General features: G+C 37.8%; 1 protein-coding gene across 1 annotated transcript in view; it reads right to left on the bottom strand.

Annotated features, from left to right (window-relative positions):
• LOC135205679 (glucocorticoid-induced transcript 1 protein-like) overlaps positions 1–377 on the bottom strand; it is a 379652-nt gene extending 379275 nt beyond the window's left edge. Inside the window, exon 1 of the mRNA XM_064236590.1 lies at positions 1–377. The gene's annotated coding sequence lies outside the window, so the exon portion shown is untranslated.
• Between the last annotated feature and the right edge of the window lie 17374 nt (positions 378–17751).

Genomic DNA, 17751 nt, shown 5'->3' on the forward strand with positions numbered 1-17751 from the left:
CACTAGCCATGACCACTTCAGCAGGAGGCGCCTCTTAGGGCCTCGGGCGAGCACTGGGCACTAAGGGTATCTCCTCCAGGAACCAGTAATCAAAGGGCGTCACGTCGCGTCCAAATAAACACACACAAACACACACACGGAACGACTCCGACTCGATCCCCACCGAAGAAGTAAACACAACACTTTCAGCTGTTCAGGGACAAGGTCACGTGACCCCGCTCCCGATGACGTGATTGGACCAAAAGTTTAATACGTCAAATTCAACGCAGGGGCGGGAAAGACCTATGGGCTCACGCACACCCCTCGCCCGCTATTTTTTTTTTCACCCTTTTTCCTCCGGCCGTGCCCTTTGGTGGGCCCCTGCCGCCGTGTCTGTCGTTACCGTTTAACTGTCTTTAATGCATCGCCGAGGGTTCACCCCATTAGCTTTCATCTTTAAGCATTTCGATCAATTCTCTCGCTCTTTGCGAAGACCATGTCTAAAACTATCTGGCTTTTGCGTGACGTCTGGAGTCCTATTTTTTTCCGAGAGGCTGTTTCATTGAAACGTGGATATATCTTTTTATTTCACGAGATAATACACGTCGGAGTAACCAGCGAAAGAGTATGCGAGTAGCAGCATCCCCGAGAATAAGATTTCGAGACATGCAGTCAGTCCCGTTAGAGCGGCAATTCAAGGCAAGACCACGGCTAAAGACCTGCCTACTCGGCCTACGTGACTAATTATCAGAGACTCGCATTTACAAGACATATCGTGGGTGTCATGTTTCCTAGTATTTTACTCTTTCCCCGTGCACTACAGTCACAATTCTTTTTTTATTGTTCATACATAGCAGCGTGTATGCAAATCACATAATTTTTTAATATGCTTGTCATGCGTCGTTTTGGGAGAGTAACAGCATTTTGATATTGTTCAGAAATACATTTACAACTGGAAATTAAATAGCAAGGATACCATATGAATGAGTATTCTCGTGACTAGGTTCAGAAAGGGCAAAAACATGCTTCTGTCAGCGATAAAACCAGATTCTAATGTATTTAACCTGACGGGTACTCTCGGTGGCCACGGTTAAATCCGCCGTAAGAGTTTGCAAATTCCTGTTGGTTGGAAAGCACGGATAAAAGGGGAGGGTTGAGCGAAATGCATCGCGTTATGGAATTTGCCACAGTTACAAGCTCATTAGAGTAATCGGTTGTTCATTCACAATTTATATCAATGGCATCTGATGTATGCGAAACTAGCAATAGAAATAGGGAAAACAAAGATGTAAGGTCGCCGTTCTTTTAGAATTAAGTCATCAATAGCTATGGATAAAAAAGTGGATTATTTTCGGTATGCAGATGTTTTGTGTGTATATATATATATATATATATATATATATATATATATATATATATATATATATATATATATATATTTCTGTTTATCCATGAACTTATTCATATACTTATTCATGATGCAGTCACCAATGTGTTTATTACTTCATTGCTCCCTCGAATATTTTGCGATCATACATTACGCACGCTTGGGCCCAGAGCGATTTGTAGCTCTTAACCCAGTGCATTCACAAAGATTATAGGCTTAGTACTTCATGGTTTGGTTGCTTGTTTGCCGTTTTCAACGTGCCCTCGTATACTGCTGTAGAAGCTCAGCACTAAATAACATTTTTAAATGTCCGAAGAAGAAAAGGAAAATGGAGACCAACATTAGCCTTAACCAAATTCGCAGAGGTATAGGTATTAGTGACAGGAAACTGACAGCAGACCGAAGGTAGGACTATATACCTACTCTCCTAGCCAAGTTATTTACAGTACTTTCATGAAAATGCTCTCAAGCATAGAACAGAACTCTCTCTCTCTCCTTGCTTTATATGCATCTTGCACTGGTGCCTAGTTTTCAGTAAGTCTGTGATCTATTGACATAAAATCATGATCACCTTTACTAATATCTGTGTTGCCGTAAATAAATCCATATAGTATAAGTTTCGTATACATATATAATCATAAGAACTCCTACTATGCACGCTGTTCCTTACACACACACACACAGATATGTATATATATGTATATATATATATATATATATATATATATATATATATATATAATATATATATATATGCTAACTGATCAATGTCAGCAGATAACTGCGTGCTGGGTTATGTATATGAAACAAAGTTATAGGCCTATACATGTACTGTTTATTTTACACTGTTCCTTCGCTCTAAACACCAGTCTCTGGACCTGGTGTCTTGTTTATGCTGGTACCCATAACGTTGATGTACCCTTCTATCCGTGTAGTCAGCTCGTCTCCTATTTGAAATCAATCTTTTTGATGAGGCCTGTTACATACAAAGGATTCCCGAAGGACACGTCTAGGAAAACTTTCTTTTGTTTATATATTTTTTTTAAAGGAAAATACTTTTTGGGCCTTCACACGTCAGAAATGCTATTTGATTGTACTAAATCAGCAATTTATTTCTAATTAATCCTCGCTTCTTTTAAAAGTTGTTTAATGATGTTGTTTTTATACATTGACTATACTCTGTTTTTTTCCATCTGTCCATCCGCCTGTGGTGTTTTCGCATGGTAACACTGCGTCCTGGGCTTTAAATAGTTACGCTATGTGTAAGTTTTAGGTAAATAAAAGGATATCTGGGTGTACATTTGCAACTGAAAAGTGTTTTGATAATTTACTGTATGCGAATTACACCGTTAATATTCGAAATAGGATATTATTTAAAGCCCGGGACGCAGTGTTACCATGCGCAAACACTACAGGCGGCTGGACAGATGGAAAAAAAAAAACAGAGTATAACTTGGATTATCATTTGTATCTGCTCGTCCAAGTGAAAACGGCTATTAACCTGGTAGGAAAAAAATCATAAAAAAGAATCGGCCACAGATTACATTTGAAAAACTTGCTATTATATATTTTAATCATCATTTTGTTTTGCTCAGCGTGAATACTTACACACTTTGCCTCATTCTTCTAAAAGATATTCCTCGTTTTCCGATGATAAAAGGAACTGACACAATCAGTCAACACAAACGCTTGTGAACCGATAACAGTCACGTGAAAGGATTAGGCCTATTATATCCTAACCTACTTTATCCCTGCGTTATTTAATTCACTCCCTTTTCTAGCCGATAATTTATTTCTAAGTTTTAGTTCCTTCTACTTTTATCGTATGTCTATTAATGTTTACCATTCCTTATGTCTATTAATCTTATACTGTCTTATTTTTGTTTCCTTACATTTAACTTTACCCACCTTAATTTTTATTTGCTTGCCATTTTGTTTGATTTTCCTTCTGTTTTTTTTTTTTATTTTGGTTTAATTAATTTTCTCCCCATGGTTTATTCTTCATTTTATATTTTTTTTCCTAACAGTTACCATTCCCATGGTCACAGTTCCCTTTTCCTCCTAATTTAAAATACATGGTACTTTAGCAACCAACCAAAGGCTCAATACTTTAACCATTAAAAGTAGTGACAAATGTGACAATTGTGTTGGAACAGAATATGTACCACATATATTCTATTTTGTAAGTTTATTAAATGTACAATGAAATATTTCCAAAATGCACTACATTTTTGTTGTGAGATCAACATGGATAAATTCTTGAATACCATTATGTCCAATTTTAAATATAATACTAAAAGAGACCGGAACAGTACTATAATAATATTCGTTGGATATATATATATATATATATATATATATATATATATATATATATATATATATATATATATATATATATGCGTTTTTTTTTTAGCTGATAGGTAAGATGGGTGAAAGAAGAGTGAGGGTAGTTAGCTAGCTAACCTTGGTAGGGAATAGTTTAGAAAGTTAAGTATTAGTAAGAGTAAGGTAAAGTGTGGTTTATCCATGATTGTATTTGGGTAAGGGTACAATTTTCTAGCTAATATTAACATAATACAATAATGATTATACATTATATGACATGGTGAATTGTACAGATTACATATTTTGAATTTTATTACATAATATAATCATATTTAATAAAGTTCCAATTTTCTAACTCTAAACTTAATTTTAATTATCATAATGGTTTTGCATCATATCTACATATTAAATTCTACAAATTACTTTTTCACAAGACATTTCTTAATTAATAGTATAATGGTCGAGGTTCATCGCGATGAATATATGAAGACACTCTTCACCATCTGTGGTCTGTGTTGTTTGGGTCAAGGTTTCTCTCTTCTGCTTCTGATTCTTCTACTAATTCACTATTGTATTGAACTAGTTTACTCCATATATTGGTTGCCAGTGTGTATAATCTCTGATTAATTGGTTCTACTTTGTATTTTTTATGTATTTGTTCTATATTCAGATCGTCATCTTCTTGATTGTTTCTCACTGCAGACCTTAGAATCTTATTTTGGAATTTTTGTAATGCACTTATATTGGAAGTCGATGCTAAGCACGTGGGTATTGGTGGATATTCCATTATTGGTCTGATTAGGCTTTTGTAGAAATGGATTTTGATAGATGTGTTCATATTCCTAAACCTTTTCAGCTTTGTATTTTGTGTTCTTGCTATCCTTAGCCTTTCTCTCACAAGTCTTGATATTCCCCTTTGTCCGAATTGCATTCCTAGTATTCTTGTACTTTTAGTAAAATTCATTGGTTGTTGGTCTAACAATATTTGTGCAGGTTTGTATGCAGATACCGATACTAGTTGGAATTTGGATTTATTTGTCTTTATCTTCCACTTCTTTTCAAATTGATTTATTCTTTCAATTTGGTTCATTGTTTTTTGTGCTACTTGTCTGTTCAAATTTGGGTCCCTTCTCCTAGTACGTTTTTCTGGTTGTATGACTATTTGAGTTATATCATCTGCAAAGCAGACATCAGTACAGTACTCTGGTGGTGGAGTCATATCTGATGTATATAATATGAATAATGTTGGACTGAGTACAGATCCTTGTGGGACTCCACTTAGTAACGGGAATGGATTCCCTATGTACTTTAGTGACTTGATTGCTGCTGTTCGATCTTTGATGAAGTTGCATAGTATTTTCTCAAAAATGCCTGGAAGGTTGAGATGTAATATTTTGTATTGAAGTCCTTGTATCCATACTTTGTCAAATGCCTTTGTTATATCTCTACATACTAGGTTGCATAGGTATCTGCTTCTTTGTGACAGTGCAATGCTCTCATATATTGTTGCTATTGCAATCTGGGTTCCTCTTCCTTTTCTAAATCCACATTGAGTCTTATTGTGTAGCTGATTACCTTCTAGGAACAAAACTAGTCTGTTGTTTATTATTTTTTCAAATATTTTGGCAGGTATTTCTAGTAGTGATATTGGTCTAAAATTCTCTACCTGGCACGTATCTTTTCCTGGTTTGGGTATCAAAATCATTATTGCATTCTTGAATATAATTGGGAAATATCCCATTGAGATATACTGTTTGGATTAGTAAGAAAAACAAGTATACAAAAGAAGAAACGTGTGCCTTTGTTAAAAAGTAAACTGTCTCATGACAAATGGTTGTTAAGAAATTTATATAAAGAAAAAATTACAAATCTATTTAGTAAAGAGTATATATATTTTGACTTCTAATTCTTTTCTAAGCCATAGTAATTTGTAAACATTGTATGTATATTTAATCTTGTAATATTTAGTAACATCTTACTTATTATATAATGAATTGTTTGTTTGTATGGTGTTTTTACGTTGCATGGAACCAGTGGTTATTCAGCAACGGGACCAACGGCTTTACGTAACTTCCGAACCACGTCGAGAGTGAACTTCTATCACCAGAAATAGACATCTCTAACCCCTCACTGAAATCCCCCAATATCGAACTCGCGGCCACCGAGGTGGGGGTCAAAGACCATACCGATCACGCCACCGAGGCTCTTTATACAATGAATGTCATATTTTTCTAATAAAAGATAAAATAAAAAATAAAAATACATCTGACTCCTGTGTTTTGTATGGCTTCCTAGCTCCGTCGCCAAATCCTTTTCTCTTCGTTTATTTTTTCCATTTGTTATCCGATGCCAAACGATGAAGTGGCTTCGTTTGTTAGCATATACACCACTTGATTGACAACTGTAAAGTTCAGCCCAATCAAGTTAACATTGCTATTAGTCTTAAAAAATAAGAATCTGCGGTTATTTTATAGAATACCATTTATCAATTTTATGCAGTGATTCGCCCTGGACTCGTTAGTCTTATAATACAACCAAAACAGTGCCATTAATCTCATTCTGTTCTACAGTTAGAATGAAATACATAGAACTTTAGACACTGCACTGTTCTTTCATTATCTCATTTACTGTGACTCTTTAGCCCTGGCAGTTCTAAATGTTACTCAAGAGCGACAAGGGCTAGGACCAGGTCCTTTCTCTGCTGCACGTACGATCAGCGCTCAAGTTCCCTCCCAGTTGCTAGGACATGGGCGAACCTGCCCTGCCAGTGGTTGCTGGTGACTCAGCCGTTAGACCTATAGGCCTACGCAAACCTCTGTCCTTTGCTATAACGGAGACAAAAAGTCATGTTGCTAGTGAAATCTTTTAAGCCACGATGAGAGTTTGAACTAGGGACTACCACTGAGCTATCACGACCCTGAAGGGCTAAATTAGGCTTTTGTTAATGCTACTATTATGTGGCACAAAACTTGAACCGATATCTAAATCAATAATAAGATGGCGAGTGCACTTTTTTTTTTCTCTATAGATTTGTAAAGTTCTGTTATTCATGATAAACCTCTGTGTCCCATTCAATTTGTATTTTTTTCCCATTTTTATTTATTCATTCTTTTCGATGGTAAGTGATAATTGCACTTTTCATTACACCTTTATCGCCTCGTCTAGTCCATCGACTCTTGGTATTTCGAAGACCTTGTTCCACACGTGTTCCCAAATGTCATCTTCGACATTTTTAACCACGGGACGTTTCATTAGTGAACGTCAAAGAGCTCTTTTGGATTTCATTTGTCACTGACCAAGATGGCTATCGGTAAGGCGCTCAATTCAGGAACGCGTTCTTTTCTATTGACAGGTGTCAAGGGGACCTCACTGTAGTGCTTATGCATAGGGAGACGAGAATTGTCATTTAGCTATAGGCAATGTTCGAATCCTTGTTGCGTCTAAATGCAAGCTCCGGTGTTCCTGTAATCATTTAACCCCCCCCCCCTTTTTTTTTTTTTTTTTTTTACAAAGAATAAGTTTCCCTAAATCAGGAGACAGAGACACCCACACGATGAATTGGTCCATATGGTTAAAACTCTTGAGTTCATGCCTCCCACACGAAGCCTTTTAAATGACGAAGCCTGTCTCAGTTTCTTAACCATAATGTCAAATGTTATCAAAATGAGGACTTAGACTGAAATGTTGTGTACTAGGCGATGAGGGCAGGAAGGCATTACAGAAATCGTGCATGACTTCAAAGACAAGTAGGTATTTTGTACTATCCAAGCGTAACAGGTATAAAACACTTACATGGGCACTCTAGTGGTTAGGACACTCCCCTTATGAACAATATGGCTATGTTTGATTCTAGGCAAGTGCAGAGCAATTTGCGCATATATTATTGACGGACCAGTCTCCCGCCCACAACAGACCGCCAACCACAAGCGCCCCCCCCCCCCCCCCCCCACCCCCACACCCGAAGAGGATATACGGCCTGATCAGGGAGATTTAAATATTGATGAATTAAGGCGAGACCAGGCTAGAAGTAGTAGTTAAAGCAATAAAACAGTTACAGAATTATAAGGCACCAGGAGAGGATGGTTTACTTCCGGAAATATTCCAAGTGGAGGAGGATGGATAGGATTTGTCTTGAAGATATAATTCAATGAGATATGATTGACAGGGATAATGCCATCAGGTTGGAAGAATGGTGTGAACATTAAGTTCCAAAGAAAGGAGATCTGAGTAAGTGTGGTACTAGGAGGGGAATCACATTGTCACATGTAGCCTTGAAAATTTTCAGTATTGTTGAAGAGGTTGGAGGCAGCGGTTGAGGGTACTCTGAGGATGAACAGGCCGGTTTTAGAAAGGGTTACAGTGATCAGATCTTCATAGTTAGGCATTTAACAGCAAGCTAATGAAATGAGAACTCCGTTAAGTCTTTCTTTTGTTGATTTTGAAAAGGCCTTTGATTCTATTTCGAGAAGGACTATGGGAAAAATCACGAGGCATTATGAAATACCGGAAAAGTTTGTGAGGGTTGTTTTGAACGTGCATGAGGGCACGTCTTGTAAAGAGATGGTTGATGGGTGTTTGAGTGATCCATTTGAAGTTAAGTCTGGTGTGATTCAAGGTGGCATTCTGTCTCCTCTGTTGTTCAGATTGGTTGTAGATTCCGTTATGAGAAGGGCAAGAATAGAAACGGATGCAGGTATACTCAGGGGGAGAAAATGGGAAACTTCTCGACTTGGATTATGCTAATGATATAGTTTTGATCTGCCAGGGTCCAGAAAAGATGCAGTGTTGGATTGTCTAGTGAGTGAAGGTCGAATGGTTGGTTTGGTTATTAATAATGGAAAACTGAAATCATGAATATGGGCACTGAAAATGCTCAGGATTGCCTAATTGAAGGCATGGTTGTAAAGCAAGTGGATAAAATGAGATATTTGGGTAGCTACTTATTTAGATAAGGATGGTTCTCTGAGCACAGAATTGATGGGAAGCTTAAAAAAGGCTCACCAGGCAATGGGAATGCTTAAAAATATACGGAATAACAGCAATTTTTCTGTGCACACACAAATCAAAATTCATAAGGTAATGGGTAATTGTTGGGAGTATTTTGATTTATGAGCATGAGTCACGGTACAGTACAGTGACATTAGGGAATAATTGGAAGGATAGGATCTCAAATAAGAGAATCAGAGAAGTAACAGGGGTGCAGCCGGTCGATGAGTATGGTAGGTTCTCACGCTAGAAGTGGTTAGGCCATGTGCATAGAAGACAGGGAATAAATAGTACGAGGTGCACCGGGGAGGGTTGCCCTTGGTAGAAGAGACAGAGGTTAGGCCGAAGGAGACGTGGTTGAGGAGTATGAGGCGGGAGGAAGGAGATAAGAGTTGGAGAGATCTTGAGGAGATAGTTCAGGACAAAATGTTGTGGCGTGAGTTCATCGATGCACAATGCATCCCCGTGGGTGCCACAGGACACGATTGATTGATTTTAATTATGAAACACACTGTGTCCACTGACTCTATGGGTGAAATAGGCCCTAGTATGTTAGTCAACTATTGAGGGTCAAATACAGTTTTGGAGTTTGCATGGAGCCATTAACCTCACCCTAAAATTAATATACACATGGACTGGTGGTTGTCAGGTGAGGAGTGATCCATGGCCTAGCAACAGTGAGTAAAGCACTGCACCACTCATCCAACTAATTGGTTGATTGCACCTTACAAAAAAGACACAAGACATTACCAAATTAATCTTCCAATCTCTCAGAAAAAAGGAATATTAACGCCCTCATTCTACAGCTGCACCTTCATTTGAAATTCCACAGAATGATTAGCTCTGTAGGCAGCTGGCTCTTTTAAAAAAAGACACATCACTCATGGCAACCCCTTGGCACTCTCGATTTGATTTCCCTCCGTCGCTCCCTCAAAAACACATCCCTAGTCTCTCTCACACACTTTGCCGCGTTCTTTCCAAACATCTGCCTGTATAATATATTCATTTTTATTTTCTGTCTTTGATTCTTTCGTTTCACACAGGAAGTTTCGCCAAATGTGACAGTACACTCTTTTACTTGCATGGGCAGAGAGTCTTTAATCTAGCACCTACTCTACAAATATACTACATGTGTTGGGGCCCGATGACTCGGCGTGTTTCGACACCTGCGCATCAGATGAAGTCGCACTGTTCACCTATGTCCGAACTTCTCCCGACATTATTGCTTGCCTGAAGCAACAGTAAAACACAACTTTAACATTAGATTTTGTACACCAATTCTATTTCAAATCTCAGATAACGGATTAGGGTTGAGGGGAAAATAAAATATATAAAACAATTACACTAAAGACATTTTCAGTTCAAATTCAGCGGTCTCGTGCAAACATTAAGAAAAGAAAGTATAATATTTGGCATAATACTGAACGACTGAATGGCCTACTTTCCATAACTTTAGTTATACATATAAATATATTCATGTATACACAGGCACACACTCACACATAGATAGCATTGAAACCAGGTTTCAAAAGGAAAACAGACTAAGGTAGAGATTTCCAACGTTCGCAAGAAAATCAGCAAGTGCCAACTATCAGTATGAATTTCTACTTTTCAATTTGGTTCGGCACGAGGCATCTAATCTGTAATTCAGAACAATGAAATAATGCAATTAATATTGAGTAGCCGAGTCGAAAATAATTAAGTATGGCTACTTTATAAATTTTCGTATTACTGATATGCCATCAATTACCCATTAAAACTTACTTCAGTTTCATTACACCGTTAGATTTTATACTATCTAAACATTTATTAAAAAATAATTTTGACAAATATACCCCGATTTAGACAATGTTTAGTGATAATGTTCTTGCAAAGTAGTAGCCATCTTGGACGAATGAGCAATCTCTGAAAATGTGATTGTAAGTTAATGATGAGTTTCACTGTACAGTTATAATTATTGCAATTATTGGAGGCATGACTCAAAGAGATGACCGAAAACACGCTCGTTTGAAAGTGCTTGAAACGCTTACAACACTGTAGGCCTATTACCATTTCATGTCTATTTTGACAATATACTCGGATATATATATATATATATATATATATATATATATATATATATATATATATATATATATATATATATATTATATATATAATTATTGAACTATGATATTTTTTGGCATTCGCTGGCAGCTTCTTTAATTATCTGTTTGCCTGGGGATCAGTAGCCCTAGTTCAGTTGTTATCCAAGCGCTGTCTAAACTTTAAAAATACAGTTTGTTATATCTCTGCCAACTGTCGCATCATTACAAGAGGTCGTTATCGGGAAAGCAAGCCAGTTTCGATAAGGCTTTTATCACGCCACCGGCCACGCTTGCTTTGTCTCAGTATTCGAGGCATTGTCTTCATGAAAGTCAGCTATTCTACGCGATAGCAACTCCCCAAATAGCGTCTGCTTTGATAGCAGTGGGAGATGCCACTTTTTAACCATAATTATTACCAACTCACTTCTTTGATACAGAATTCAGACGATTTTTTTTTCTTTTAGGGCCTTGGTTGCGGTAACAGCTTCGTTGCAATATAATCACTAGTTTTTGTCAGATTCTAAAGCAGCACGGTAATGTTGTGGAAGTTTGTTTACTCCAATAAAACGGAGAGATTTGCGCAACTGGTGCAGGGGCTTAGTACTAGCTACAGTTGAGAGAGATGCTAATTCTATAAACAGAGTTTCTTTCAACAAGCGCAAATTGCTTCGTCTATGATAGCTCTCTCCCACCTCCATAACAAGCGCCATAAAAAAGTGAAGGATAAACGATGTAGAAATCCCAATTTAGTAGGAAAACGCGCGCTTTTAGATTGCGTAGACTTCGCGCGCTGCAAAGAAACAAACAATATTTAGAAAAGACAGATCGCCCCACTCGTTATAGCGCATAACTATCCGAGTGACGTAACTCCTCTCGCACCTATTTACAAATAGGGAGGGTGCGTAGTGACAAGAAGCGAGTTGCTAGGCTACTTCAGTAATGAGGAGGTGGGAGCGGTTCATGGTGGTGCCACGGTCACACCGTGGCGTCGTTTCGTTGACGCCTGCTGTGTCTGCGTCACAAGTGTTGAGATTTCCTGCGCTCCTCCGGCAGCCGGACCTAGCTGGCTAGTTTTTTGGGTGTCTTACTGGTCCAGGATCAGAGGCAAAATGAAGTGAGATGGATAAAAAGCTTGAAACAGAGAGATTATCATGCTCTCAGAAATGTGGGATTCGGGTATCGATAAGAAATATGGATCTCAACTGAATTGCTGATCTTGACTTTGAAAGTTTACGACTTCCATAAATTTATCTGCATTGTTGAGGATGAAGAGAGTTTCATGAACTAAACCAGTTTATTGGAAGGATAAAACTGTTTTTTGCCTAATAAGTATACAAACAGATTACTAAATAGCAATTTTGCAGTAGGCATTTCGGCAGAGTTGGGTATATGACCCGGGAAGGAAACTCTCGCTAGTTAGGCAACTGTACACACACACACACACACACACACACACACACACACACACACACACACACACACACACACACATATATATATATATATATATATATACATATTATATAATATAGTAATTTTGTAGAGTTCATATCGAAATGTAAATGTTTTAAACACAGCTTGTCCCTTTCCCATACATATATACTTTTTTTTTCTCTGAACTATAGGCTTGCTTCAGTTGTTCCCTACCTCATGAGCCAATGTAATGCCTGTCAGCTAGGCGACCACTTTTCATATTTACTTAGTGCAAATAATTCACTTTTAGATTACGATCTTCGACTATTTTGTCCTATCGTTCGCCATTTTTTAAGTACTTCTGTGTTCCCCGATTCTTACAATTAATTTTCTATAATCCAAGAAGTGGATCTTTCCTCCTCTTGTCAAGAACAGTCTCGGTGAGTTTTTTATTTTTTAAGTTTCGTTACAGAATTATTGCGCTCCCAGACTTTAGTTGATTACTAGTACTGACATTCTTGAAGCTTATTTCTTTCTAAACTTTGTAAGCTGAAACTATTGCTTTACATAGGCCTAATGGAATAGCTCTCGACTTGACTGTGGAACTTGACTGTTAGGCCTAAGAGAATCAATGGTACTATGTATCTGCGGACCCATGTTTTTACACTCGAGAGAGGAAATGTTTTAAATTAGTTAGTAAAGGGAAAATTAATAAGCACACTTGTTTGTGGCTTATTTTGTCGGATCCTCTAGATAGGTAAAATAATAATATCTACTACTACTATAGGCTATTAGTATCCACAATGTGCAAGCAAACCTTCATTATCGCTAAGGGCTTATGTGAAGTTCCTCCATTCGTCTTTCCTACGTTATTATCATCCACAAATCTTCACTCGCCTCAAGCCTAACTTCATGCAGTTCACTCCAAGTAGGTCTAGGTTTTCCAACTCTTTTGGTGCCCAAGGAAGCCCAGCTGATGCTATCACGTACTACTCTCTCAAGGTTTGTGCATGTCAAAGCCATTACAAATCCCCTTCATCATTATCTCATCTACATATGGACTCCCATAATTTCCCTTTAGTATAGCTTCTAACTCTGTATTGTCATCCTTCTTAAAGTGTAGTTTTAGTCTCGCAAAAAAAGAAGAAGAAAAAAATCTGTAAGATAATTTCTGTTTCGTACAATAATCCATGTCCACATAAGCAATATATAGTACTCGACTTCAGGTACAGATTATATGATCAGTAATTGTCTATAATACTTTACGGAAAACCGAAGAATATTCCCATTCTATCTCTACAATAGAGTAAACATTGAGCTCTTCGTTTTATACGGATGCCGTAATGACATTTTCTTGATGTACCTCGATTTATATTTGCAATATTTTCTCGCTCTCCTTCTGGGGGTCATAAAACCTTGAACTAGGCCAGCTTGTGTAAGTTCATGTAAATACTATTAGCTAGAATATCTGTAAATAGTAACAACAGTAAGTCCTCCGAGCATTAATATCTGCGGAAGCTCGGAAGAGATAATTTACGTTATTGTATTTTATAAACTAGCGCATTATTCTTTCAAATGTTTCTCCAACCGAAAAATGAAAGAAATGGATGATGACCTTAGTAGTTGCTTGCAAAACGAAATACGTGGCCACTTGGTGACCCATTAACTCTTTTCATGAAAGGTGAAAAGTCAAATGTTTGCTCGTAGATATATTGCTTATAACTTCACAAAATATTTCGCTCTAAAAATCTAACTGGAAACATGCATTAATTCATCAAATCCTACAGCCTTTACTATTTCGTCGCCATTTAAGGTGAAATAATCAACTTTTGCAAACCCCCATTCATGGTAATACGTTACGCCTGTATCTATGGTTACGCCATCTTCACTGCGCACCGTTGGTTTTGTTTTGTTTTGCTGAGCAGTAAGTAGTACAGTATCTTTTTATCAAGTGATTTTGTCAAGTGAATTTGTAGCGTCGTCTCCAGAAGACAATTGGATAGCAAACTACTGTAGGCCAAGGTGGGCAAGCAAATGTTATCTAGGACATTTCTCTCTCGCATTTTAAAAGAATTGGAATTCCAGTAATTCCTTATACAGTATAAAGTGACATTAAATCAATGTTCTGAGCTCTCAAGGATGCAAGTTTTGAAACCATAGCCTACGTTGAGGGCAGGTTAGGTTAGGACGCCGTCTTTGTATAAATGTCTTTGATCTGTTTTTAAGCAGAAGGAGGTTTAGCGTGCGTAGCTCTTCTGCACTGTTACCCCGTCTGGGTAACATATTCTGTTAACAAAAGTCCTGTGAAAGTCCCGAAACTGCCATTCGTACAGTAATTAATTATGGCTGGAAATTTCCAGCACTGTCTTCCTTTCTCCTTCTTGCCTCTCGTGTACTTATATGCATGTGTAAATTTGACTTATTCATCTTTCAGTTTCAGTAAAACAGTTTTTAGCCATCACTTCATGCACAGTCACATTTGCCACTGGATTTTGTTTTATTTTGGCCATTTACACTGGCCAGTAAATATGCATTTTTACGTGGTTAATCAAACTTATGTGTGCTGTAAAGCGTGGATTCATAGAGCAACTATATTATTATTATTAAAATAGTTTAACCAAACCACTGAGCTGACTATTAGCTCTCATAATGCTGGCCGAAGAATTAGGATGAAATGTTCAGGCCATACCTAGAACTGATGTAATAGTGTTGAGGATTTAAATATTCAGTGTCAATCCCATATTGCAAAATGGACATCGTGGTTTATTTTTTTTCCTTTACACGGTACCTTTTTCGGTTTTATTTATGCAACGCTTCGATTTTTACTAATAAACGCAACCAGCATTCCCTGTTTCCCAGAACTAAAGGGTTCCGTCCGTGCGTTGACATGATAACAGCTTTAAAATTCGTCTTGAAACAGAAGAGAAGCTATCCAGTCTGGAGAGAGAGAGAGAGAGAGAGAGAGAGAGAGAGAGAGAGAGAGAGAGAGAGAGAGAGAGAACTTTCGTTCGATCAGGAATGCAGAAGTGTCCAAAACGTAAACAAACGGTTATATCGCAGAAGACCGGACCAAACTGGTTCCAAACACACCCTTTCGTGGGTTTGGGTGAAGCTCTCATTAGTTCGGATGTTCGCTATGCAACTTACCTTAGACTTCTCTTTCATTCCGTACACGTCTGGTGGTGGTATCTGGTATTTGTGTGTGACACTGTTGCCAATGTCATCTCCAGCGACCCCCGTCTACTCGGTCCATATCTTTTTGAAATTTCTGTTTTCGAAGTGCATAGCATGCGTTGCGTTTGGAATGTAGGTCACTTTGAGTTTCTAGATAACAGTCATCTAACATTTGCCGGTATTCGTTAGTCGTTTGTTCGAGACTCGGTCAAACTTTGCGTTACTTTTTTTTCTTATGTTAGTTGATGCTGAGGAAGGATCCACGAGCCTTTTTATCTGCTGTGATACATTTAGTAATGCTTTGTATTCTTTAAGTTATGTACGGTAATGAAAGTCACATTTCTGGATGCGTCTGAATGTTAACGAAACTCAGTTTTCTTGGCAGATCTGAGTGCAATGCTCTCGTTCAACTTAGAGAGAGAGAGAGAGAGAGAGAGAGAGAGAGAGAGAGAGAGAGAGAGAGAGAGAGAGAGTCTTCGCCATCCCATTAGTTCCTCAAACGACCGTCAGATAAGAAACAATAATAGAGTAGTCAATGCTTTATTCATTATTTTGTTTATAACTGATTATCTGAGATGAACGCCAGTGTGGAAAACTTCCGCAATATCAGGCCCCCTTCTTTATATACCTGCATAAAAGACTCATTAACATAATTTGTAGATTCATTTTTGTGTTTGAGGCATAGACAGATATATCTGCCTAAAGCCTGTTCAGGATTTGCGATTCTTATATAGGGGGTGGGCGGCGCCACGAGACAGGCGTGAATGCACAGATCGAACTTGATAACTTTTATTTTTATTTATTTATATTTTTATTTTATTTTTATTTAATTTTTTAAGACACCGGGATTTCTCGATTGATGACGAAAATGCGTCACATAAAAGGGCAGTTTAAATTACTCAGGAATGCAGAGGAAAAATTGAATTCCATACACTGAAGGGAATGGTTTTGAACTCTGGTGGTGATTCCGAGTGAGTCTATGGTTAAATTTGATCTACAGCGCGTATATATAATGATACAGTGCCTGTTTCATGCATGAATGTTTTCGCGTATGTTGACCTAAGGCAGTGAATTGAGTGCCTCGTAGTTAGCCTACTGTGACTGACAGCAGCCGCTGAGTAGCGAAATTGGAGAAAGGCATGGAATCAGCAACCTCATTCAAAGATTGGAGCCTTTTCCGCCGTTCTCCTTTTCCACTCAGTTGGGGAGGGCTCCAAAAGAGTACATTCCTGTTTTCATACAGGTAGACTTCAGGGGTGGAGTTGATAGATACACAGTCTTCTTCTTGGTTCCAGCAGACGCTTGTACCCATTTACAGCTGGGCGAAAGGATGAGTGACAGGTCTAAAGAATAGGCTATGGTGAGTGGTATACTATAGTAGTAGGTCTGGAGCCAGCCACGGCCATAGCAAACATGAGTAGATAGCAGCAGTGCTCACTTAGGCTAAAACACACACACACACGCACGCACGCACGCACACACACACACACACACACACACACACACACACATATATATATATATATATATATATATATATATATATATATATATTATAATATTTGTGCTTGCGTGTGTGTTAAATTATGTATGTATGTATGCTTGGCTGTCCTGATTACTTATAGATAACAAAGGAAATAATTATAACCATACTGCAAGTCCCATAACACCATCCGAATAGGCGAAAATAAACCAGACCGGAGTCAATTGGGAACCTTATCAAAAGCTTTTAACCTTTGTTCCTTAGTACCTCAACCATGTACGTGCTTCATATAACGTCGTTACCGGTCACTGGTATAGACCTAGATCTTGTTTACATTTTTGATAGTGAAGCCATTACGAGAAGTCAACAGGTCTAAACGGCGAAACGAAGAAGAGTGAATATTTATTCCTCCTTATGTGTTTCCACAAGTGCGTGCGCTGTTTGGGCATGGCCTCGCCCAAGTTCATTTCATTTAATCTTTACACTAGCACAAATACTCATACGCACACGCTTATATAGCACGTATATATATATATATAATATATATATATATATATATATATATATATATACACACACACACACAATTGTACGTTTATGTATGTGGATATGAAAAAGGAAAGGTTAACTCTGAATGATCGTGTGATAGCTTAACAGGATTAAACAACCTTCTGACTTAGGCCTACCAAAGAAACTCAAATCTTAGTCGTCAGTAACGTAAAGCGGTCCACACACGATCAAATTATTGGTCCAATTTTTTTATGTCAAATTATTTGACGGTTTGACGTTCGCCCTACACGCTCAAACTTCTCATCAAATTTTCATTTTGCTCCCGAGTGTCATCATGGATGCATATACAGCGTTGGCTCTTGGCTTTGCGTTGAAGAGCACACACAAACGAAAGAGACGAAAGT

The sequence above is a fragment of the Macrobrachium nipponense genome, chromosome 24 (assembly GCF_015104395.2).
Source record: "Macrobrachium nipponense isolate FS-2020 chromosome 24, ASM1510439v2, whole genome shotgun sequence".
Classification (NCBI taxonomy): domain Eukaryota; kingdom Metazoa; phylum Arthropoda; class Malacostraca; order Decapoda; family Palaemonidae; genus Macrobrachium; species Macrobrachium nipponense.